This window comes from Apium graveolens, chromosome 4 (assembly GCF_009905375.1).
Source record: "Apium graveolens cultivar Ventura chromosome 4, ASM990537v1, whole genome shotgun sequence".
Classification (NCBI taxonomy): Eukaryota; Viridiplantae; Streptophyta; class Magnoliopsida; order Apiales; family Apiaceae; genus Apium; species Apium graveolens.
The window spans coordinates 164,832,570-164,842,521 of record NC_133650.1 but is presented as its reverse complement, the minus strand read 5'-3'; the positions used below and the strand labels follow the sequence as shown (position 1 = coordinate 164,842,521).

Below are 9,952 nucleotides of genomic sequence, written 5' to 3'. Positions count from 1 at the left end.
AAGATGTTTGTCCACCTTGACCAAGATATCCTCTACAATGCCTCGTGGATATGTAATAGAATGATCGGCCAACTGCAAGGACAAATATGTAGGCTTTGGATCAGGTAAACGCAACTTCTTGAATAGACAAAGGAATCAGATTGATGCTAGCTCCCAAATCATATAAACACTTTTTGAATGATAAGTTTCCGATGGTGCAAGGAATAGTGAAGCTTCCAGGATCTTAAAGCTTCGGAGGCAACTTCTGTTACAACACAATACTGTATTCCTCTGTGAGAGCAATGGTTTCTAAGTCATCGAGCTTCACTTTCCTAGAGAGAATGCTTTTCATAAACTTCGCATAGCTAGGCATCTATTCAAGAGCTTTAGCAAAAGGTATGTTAATATGAAGTTTCTTGAACACCTCCAGAAACATAGCAAATTTGCTTATCCAACTTTTGCTTCTGCAGCCTCTTAGGAAAAAGGGGTGGAGGATAGACCTGTTTCTCCCCTGTATTACCCTCAAGAGGAGTGTATTCCACAATTTTCTTCCTTGATTCCACTTCTGCTTCCTTCTGCACATCTTCATCAGCCAAAATTTCAGATTCTGAAACTTGAGATTTTCAGGATTCGCAACCTTCCCAGACCTTAATGTAATTGCCTTAACCTGCTCTTTTTCTTCCCTCTTTCCTGGAACTTCTGTGTCACTAGGGAGTGTACCAGGTTGTCGATTCAACAAAGCATTGGCAATCTGCCCAATTTGATTCTCCAGAGTCTTGATAGAAACCACTTGGCTCTTGCACATGAGCCTCAACTCCTCCAATTTAGATTTTTCATTAGATTGAATTATACTTCCATGCGGTGGTTGTTGAAGTTGGAGTTATTGTCTTGGTGCATATTGCAGTTTTTGAAAAAGGGGAGGGTTGAATTGTTTTGCTGCATACTGTTGATAGGGCTGTTGCACTACATTCTGATTGTTGCTCCAGCTGAAGTTAGGATGATTGCGGTTGTGGGGATGATAAGTGGCTGGAACTGGTTGCTGCAACCTCTGAAAGTTGCTTACAAATTGAGCTAATTCACTAGAAATAACACACTGCTCAGTTTCATGTGCACCTGCACAAAGCTCACAAACACTTGTAATCTGATTAACTCCATAATTAGCCAAAGAATCCACCTTCATTGTTAAAGCCTTAAGCTGAGCAGCTATAGCAGTAGCTGTATCCACCTTCAGAAAACCTGCTACCTTCCCTTGAGGTAGTCTCTGAGTTGGGTTCTGGTATTCATTCGCAGCCATCAGTTCAATCAACTCATAAGCTTCATCGTAGCTCTTAGCCCATTAGGCTCCACCTAATGCTGCATAGAGCATAGGTCTAGACTGTGCTCCCAAACCATTATAAAAGCAGTTGATAATCATCCAGTCAGGCATCCCATGATGAGGACACTTCCTAAGCATCTCCTTATAACGCTCCCAAGCTTCACATAAAGACCCTCCCGATTGCTGCGCAAATTGAGTAAGAGCGTTCCTGATTGCAGCTGTCTTTTCCATAGGGAAGAATTTAGTGAGAAACTTCTGAGCAAGATCCTCCCAAGTAGTGATAGAACCTGGTGGTAGCGAATGCAACCAACACTTAGCTTTAGCGAATGCAGATCTCGATGAAATCTCTAATGTGCATGTTGGGATCTTCCCGTTGGAGAACCCCCAAACTGGATTGAGTTCTGCACCATCTGAATCGTGCTGGACTTGATTTCAAAAGTATTAGTCGCGATGGCTGGTCTGACAATGCTAGACTAAATGTCATTGATCTTCGGTTGAGAGTAGTCCATCAAAGCTTTCAGATTTTCTACTAGTTCTCCTATTTTAATGATAGCTTCTTCTTCAACTTTCTCGACTTCTTCAAAAACTTCTTCAACTTCGTCCAGTATTTCCTTACGAGATTGAGAACGCGTTTGCATAAACGCTCTTTAGAGTACCTGGAACACAAACAAAGTAAACAAGTAAAATATCTGAGTCAGTGAACTTTAACGACCACTGATGTCAAGCATATAAACTAAATTAAACACCGAGTCCCCGGCAGCGGCCCCAAAAACATGTTAGGGGGAAAACACGTGCTAAAATAATACGCAAGTATACGCGTTTACAAGTAGTATAAGATATAAATTAGATTTGTACCACAGAGACTCTTTTTAGTTAACATCAGATTATGCACATATGCAACAATGGTATGGCTATCGCTCAATGCTAAGACAATAACAAATTGAGATGTTTATAGCTAAGATTAAACTAACATGTAATTAACTAAGAATAAAAGTGATTGAATTAACTATATGAGACAAATATGGGATTCTAACTTCATTAAATACTTCATTCAAAGTCATTTTTCTTAACCTTAACATGCAATGATGATGACAACTAATCAGATAACACGAAACTAGTAAACGCCAACTTTGGTTGTACGAATACCCTACTACCAGACATCCACAGAAGAGATAGAAGCTGAATAGACACCAATTATATTGAGACCCTATATGTCTATAGAATTTGACAACATAAAGGTTTAATGAACAACTTATCTATCGTGATTACATAGGGCAAGTAAGATGGTTAAAATTACCTAAGAATCATGCATAATAAATACATGAACCTATGCTAGCATGGCAAGTTCTAAATCTCTATATTCATTATTGCTTCAAAAGAGATTAACAAACTATCTTATATGTTCGTGACACACATAAGACGAATATGCACAACCAATACTAGGATATCATACAATCACCACACACTTAGGTATTAAAATAATTAACTATAGAAATCCATAAGTAAATCCGTTAGAACCCCACGATAACGATTAATTCATAACCGAACTTATCGTCACCATGGGTTTCAATGAAAGCATGGTAAATAACTAAGATAAACTAGGTCTGAAATAAATGAATAATAATAACAAATTACGTTAACAAGAGTATTAGGTTCAACAACAAAGAAAACAAGCATCAAAGATTGCAACTTAAGCAAAGAATCACAAGTAAAAATAAGATCTTCTTCTCCTTCATTGTATTATGCTATTAGGTCTTCTTATTGCTATTTCATTGCTATTCTATCCTTAGAAAACGTCTTTATATATATATAGGCTTCTGGACGACCTGGGCTTCAAACTCTTCAAATTCAAGTCAAATGAGGATTCTAAAAAACAACCTGGCGCGTCCGCCCTCAAATCCAGTGCGGCCTCCCTTGCTTTCTGTCAAATTGGTGCGACCGCTCCCAAGAATAGCTGGCCGCCTTGAGCTTCTGGAAAAATTGGATTTTTCTGCTTTCTTGACCTTCTCGTGCTGGTTTCTTGTGTGCAATTGACCGAGGTTCCATTATAACACTCGTTTAAGTATAAAACATGCAATATCCATTTCTTCTTTTGAATATGCCCTGAAATGCAAAACACTACGAAAATACATCAAAAATACAAATATCTTGAGTACAAAACACCAATTCGAGCCTTTACGAAGCATTCTAAGTTGACATAAATTCCACTTATCACATACACATATCACTATAAATCCTTATGGTTTAAGACCATGTCATGTAGCATTGGATGAGCTGATGATGGAAAGAACTCAGATCAGGCACTTAAGGGATGCTATCTATCAGTTGTTAGATAAATCTGAATATGAGAAGAATTTAAAGAAAAAGCTGGGAGAGTTGCTTTCGAGAAAGATTGATGATAGAGTAAATGTAACAACCGAGAATTTACGACTATTTTTTGTTATTTTAAATGAGTATTATGTGATTTATGATATTATAAATTATGATTGATCATAAAAGGTTATCTGTTATGTGTTTTATACGTTCTGTGTGGTTTAGGATATTTTTCGGGTATTTTATTACGTGTTAAATGGATTTATATTAAAAGTTATACTATCCAGGTTTCGTTTTAATAGATGATATTTCGTATATAGTAATTGGCCATATTTTGCATAATATGGCATATACCATATTGATTTTCTAAATATATAGTTAATTTAGAAAATATTTCGTTTCGTGAAAAATGATTTTTTCAGGGCCCCTACCGGGACATTAAAGCTCACAAAATTGTATTTTTATTTTTATAAAATTGTGCGACTATTAAGTATTCAATGTTTTTGCATATTTGGATTATTCGTAATTTTGACATAAATTTTATATTTATTGGATTATAAATTATTCCCCGTTAATTTTTAATTTTGGGCTAATTATTTTTATTAAATGATATAATTAGGCCCTAAATAATTTTGGGATATTATTTTTATAAGTATAAATTTAGATTTTAATTATTATTTAATTATATAAAAATGAGAAAAAATAACAAAAATCCATAAAATATCTAGGGTTAGGATTAATGTGTTCTTGAGAATAAAAGCATGATTTTGAGGTGATCTAGAAAGCAAAACCATTGATGTTTGTAGTCAATCTGAAGCTCTTGAAGAGTACAATCCAATTATATCATCAAATCATAACTCAGGTTAGTAATTTTTGTTGTGCATATGTTGTGTACTTGATGATTTCATAAACAAAACATATAAGTGGATTTTACTTAGTAAAATAATGTAGCACTCGACGGATAAGAATTATAGTCCCGACGAATAACTCATTATAGTCCCGACGGATGTTAACTAATTATCCATCGAGTGAGTAGCTTATGTAATAATAAGTCTTGCACAGTTCTGTATACATCTTTGTATAGATTCTGTAGTTGCCTATATATCATGTTGACTTTAACTAGATATGCAAAATAGGCTGATTAATTGTATATAAATGATGTCTTGTAATTCTGCATAAGTGAAATGAAGTCAAGTGCCAAAATAGCTAACGACGGATAATTAACAAAGCCATCGACGGATGATCAAATTACTATCAACGGATGTTCAGTATAGCAGTCGACGGATGATCAATGGAGTCATCAACGAATGTTCAGAAAGTCGACGGATGATCATATATCCAATGGATGTTCATAGAATCCAACGGATGATCATGTAAATAATTCAAACAGCAGTTGAACAGTGAAAGCTGAGCACAGCCGTCGAGATGTATACAAATCTACTGTGGAAGCCCATTAACTTGGTAATAGAGGACGAAAAGCAGCAAAGCTTAAGTCTGATAGTTTTTATATTTATTCAGTCTTTTTGACTTTGTAATCTTGGTAATATATAAACCAAGAACGTAGCAAATAGAAAGATAAGTGTTGAGAAACAAAAACAGAGAAATCTTTGTAAGCAAAATCCTTAGCATTTCCCAGTATTCTCAGCAGTTCGATTTGTAAGCAGCTGTGAGCATTCTTGCACACAGAGTCCTCTCGATATATAATATATATCTCTGGTGGAATTGTTTAAATCCACTAGAAAGTTTTTAAATACTCTTGTTTTTTTAATTACCTATGTTTTGATTCAATTAAGTTTCTATTCCGCATTGTGCTAATCAAAACATTTATATCTATATTCGAGTTAAACATTTTTATTTCAAGAAAAAGGTTCAAGAATTCCATTCAACCCCCCTTCTGTAATTCTTGCCATATTGTTAAGGGACTAACAATTGGTATCAGAGCAAACTCTTAATCTACAAAGAGTTTAAAGATCAAAACAATTCAGCAAGATGAACAAGAAAGACGTTGGAGTCAAGATTCCTTTTCTAGATAAAGATAATTACCATCATTGGAAGGTAAAGATGCATCTTCATATGCTTTCTCAAGATGAGGCCTATGTGGACTGCATAGAAAGAGGTCCTCATGTTCCAATGAGAGCTGTAACAGGAAACGAGTCATCTGTTCCCAAACCAAGGCATGAATGGTCTGATCCTGACATTGAACAAGTCAGGAAGGATAAAAAGGCCATGAACATTCTGTTTAATGGAGTTGATGCAGATATGTTTGACAACATTATAAACTGCAAAACTACCAAGGAAGTCTGGGATACTATACAGATAATCTGTGATGGCACTGAGCAAGTTAGAGAAAATAAAATGCAGCTCTTGATTCAGCTATATGAGCATTTTCACAATGAGGAAAGTGAGTCACTCACTGACATTTTTAGTAGATTCCAAAAACTACTAAATGCTTGTGGCGCCCTCCAAACCCGGGTCATAAGTTTGGGGTCCACAACACATACTCAATATATAAACCTGTATATAAAATATTATTTGCAATGACCCTGCTTTACATAACCACGGATCGCAACAGGTTAAAGTATGAAAACAAGCCACAACCTTAACTTTTATTACAATGTACCAAATCCCAACTAATTTAATTTACAACTCATATGAAATTATTCTTACAACCTTACTATCTCACTACTGCAATAAGCTCCTGTTAGCTCGATCAATCATAATCTGGAATCCTAGCTCGAACATTGAATTGGGAAACCTCGCTATCAACCTTATCCTTCTTAACTGTAGATTACATAAAAAGATTCGCAAGAGTGAGCTAACTAGCTCAGCAAGTCATATTATCAATAACTGAGGTTAAACAATAATAAATGAGGTGATTCAAAGGAATCAAGTTTCTTGTTAAGCAACCAATAGAATTGGATATTCATTCTAAGTTTTTAAAACCAAGGTTAGGCTGCTGATCAGTCACGCACTAACCCCGAGCAAAGCACACATCACTTCTCTAACTACTGGATCCAAGGCACACATTGGCCTAACTTGACCATTGATATAGTCTGACCACGAATCTGGTCTACACAAAGAAAACTATCCAATTCTAAAGCAGTTCAATATGATAACAATAGAACTCAATAAAACCAGATTATAATCAATAACAATAAAACATTTGTATAAGAGCATGGTAAAAATTTCATAGTTACCGAAAGGCTATGTCAAAGTATATAAAAGAAGTGGCCTCCAGCCGGTAGGATAATCGAGTATTAGATGAATAGTGTTTTTATAAGGTTTTAGTACTCTGATATCACAAAGTATGGTTGAGTATAAAAGTATCTGTATATGTAAACAATTTTATTCCAGTGTTTGGTATATGATGGATATATATTTGTGGAGTAGTATCGTGTTTGTGTGGTTTAGTATCTGGAAAATCAACAAGAAATGGTTTACAAAGAATAAGGCTTACGGCTCAAAGATAAAATGATGTGGCTCAGGTTCAAGGCTGAAGGATTCAAAGTATTTACAGTATAAAACAGAGCTATTTTGGGTATTAACAGTATGTCACAAGAGAATTTAAAAATATTTACTTTATATCTCGAAAAAAAAAATTTAGAAGTACTTGCCTTATCATAATCGATTTCAACTTCACTTGTACTTGTCTAATGACTCCATTCAACAATCACTCGTCTGCTTTTCTTATGCCTCGCTTCTATCCTCTGATTACTTGCTGTATTTTCTACATTTCAATTCTATTTTCTGATCACCTGCTTCCCTTTCTTATGCCTTGCTTACTCTTCTAGGTATTATAAATATCTATCAATATTTAACTCATACGATTCTATTCGATATACACTTCCATCTACCCTTCGTTTCACCCAAATCCGATTAACGGATCGAAAGTTATGCTATAAACAAGTAATCACCGAATATATAGACCGATAGTCAACCAACAAGTCACATATAACACATAGCACGTCACATAATCAATGATATATCATTTATAAAGAAGTCTCGGGTCATAAACAGGCTTTCAGGTAATTAAAATGATTTTTAAAACATTTTTCGGAATTAAAACGGGTCGTTGGATCAATTTTAGAGTAATAAACAAGGTTCGGTTGGCCAATTCTGGCTTCGAAACAATTTTATAATAATTATCGAGCCTTGAAAATAATTTAGAATAATATTTTAAAGCTCGAAACTATTTTTCGGAATTTTTAAATCATTTATAAATAATTAAATCCAATTAAATAATCAATTAAAATCAATTAATAAATAATTAAACTAATTAATCAATTAATATTTAAATTAATTGATCAATAGAATAATTATTATTAATTAAAGTTAATTAATTAAGTAATTTAGATTTATTTTTTAAATTAAAAATAATTTTCACAATTAAAATATTGATTTTAAAATATTTAAAATAATTTTTGAAAATAAACTATAACCAGAAATATCATTTTTTATAAATTTTGAAAACAGAAATCAGGTTTTTGTAGGTTTTTAAAACAGAAGTGCATAATTTGCAAATTTTCCAAACTAGGGGGGTCGAAATGCAATTCGACCACCCTCCTTCCTCAACCTCGCGCGGAGGACGGCCGGGAAGCCATTAACGGCGACCCGCCGCCGCGCAAGCTCGCCAGAAACACACCATAAAGCTCAGAATGATTCAAAAGCTCAGGGAAATGTGTGTGTAATTGCCAGGAACTTATTCCAGCAAATAAATCAAGCAAACAAACTCTTATTTAGCCGGATTTGTGCCTAGAAACGAAGAACTCCGGCGAACTTTCAAATCACAACCACGGGCACTACAAGCAACGTCGATTAGCAAGGTATATATGAATAGATTGCAAATTTCAAGGGGAACAAAACCCACTATCTCTCAACATCTGTTAATCCCTATTTAAGAAACCCCCAATTTTAATCAAGAACATTCAAACGAATATAAACCCTAATTATACAATTCGAGAATCAAACCCTAATTTGAACATGTTATTGAACTCTAAATCGATCATATGACATACCAAAATGATCAGGAAGAAAAGATCTACAACATGAAAGCATCAAATCATCCAAACAATAACTCGAACAAAAATTCACACTTTTAATTCTTAATAATTCGAATATAAAGTAGTTTATAAGAAAATAACCTTTGATTCTGGGTTGAAATTGATGGCTGAATCAGATAGGAAATTTTTCAGGCTTCGATTTGAGTATATGCACGCCTTAACCCGATATCGGTAACGCCTCCGAATTTGTGTTTGATTACGAAGAACAGTTTATAATTATAGTATTTTCTCTGTAAAAACTCTGTAAATACTGTTTGCAATTGATTTCTGGTACCAAATAAAATACGGTAGAGGCTATTTATAATTACGGGAAATTAGTATCCCGTTGGATCATTCCGGATATAAAACGGTACGTTTATTTATAAAAACTGATCCAAACGGTACCGGTTTTCGAGATAATTATCCAAATCAGTACAATTTGTACTGCGGTCTTGGTCTCAGCGCCTGGTTACACGTATTACGAAGTGATAATTGTGATAGTTTAATAAAAAGCTCCCGTTTATCAAAAATGCGAGTTTTATTGATTTACCGTAACGAATAATGTATCGAAAATATTGCGCCGGGACCCGCACAGGACAAACCGTACGCCGGATCGAAAAAGTCAAAACATGGAGAATGCTCGGAATATTGCAATTAGGTTAGGAAGGAGTTTTCGGAAGAGTTTCGAGTTCTAAAAACGTAAAAACGGATGACGTCGGTTGGTTCCCGATTTTATAAAATAGATTTTTAAATACTCGAAAAAAGATTTTATAAAATCCATATATTTCCTATAAAATCATAAATCAGCATAAAAATAATTAGGAAGATATGACAATTACCTATATTTTATTTTGGACATATAAAAATTAAAATACTCAATTAATATTATTTTTAAACATCCAAACATCTTTAACACTTAACAAATAATTTACAGAATAGATACTGAACACATATAATAATTATTTATTAGCAAAAATAATTACACGATATATCCCGGATATTACAATGCTCTTAAGTTGCATGGAAGAGTCTATCAGACTAAAGACTCTAATCTGAAATTCCTTAGATCTCTTCCAAAGGATTGGAAACCAATGACAGTCTCATTGAGAAACTCACAAGATTATAAAGAGTTTACTTTGGAGAGACTGTATTGCATCCTGAAGACCTGTGAGCTTGAGATAGAGCAGGATGAAAGGATGGAGAGAGGAAAGAAGAAAGGAGGATCCATTGCACTAGTTGCTGATTTGGAAAAGGAGAAGGAAGTGAAGATGGAAGCTGTTGAGTCAACTTCTAAGGTTTGTGAGAA

The 9,952-nt window shown here is 34.4% G+C and overlaps 1 non-coding gene across 1 annotated transcript; it reads left to right on the top strand.

Moving 5' to 3' along the window:
* The first annotated feature begins 1,403 nt into the window (after positions 1–1,403).
* LOC141721882 (small nucleolar RNA R71) lies at positions 1,404–1,510 on the top strand. The gene has a single exon (XR_012574925.1). It is a non-coding gene; the product is annotated as a small nucleolar RNA R71 (small nucleolar RNA).
* The last annotated feature ends 8,442 nt before the right edge of the window (positions 1,511–9,952 follow it).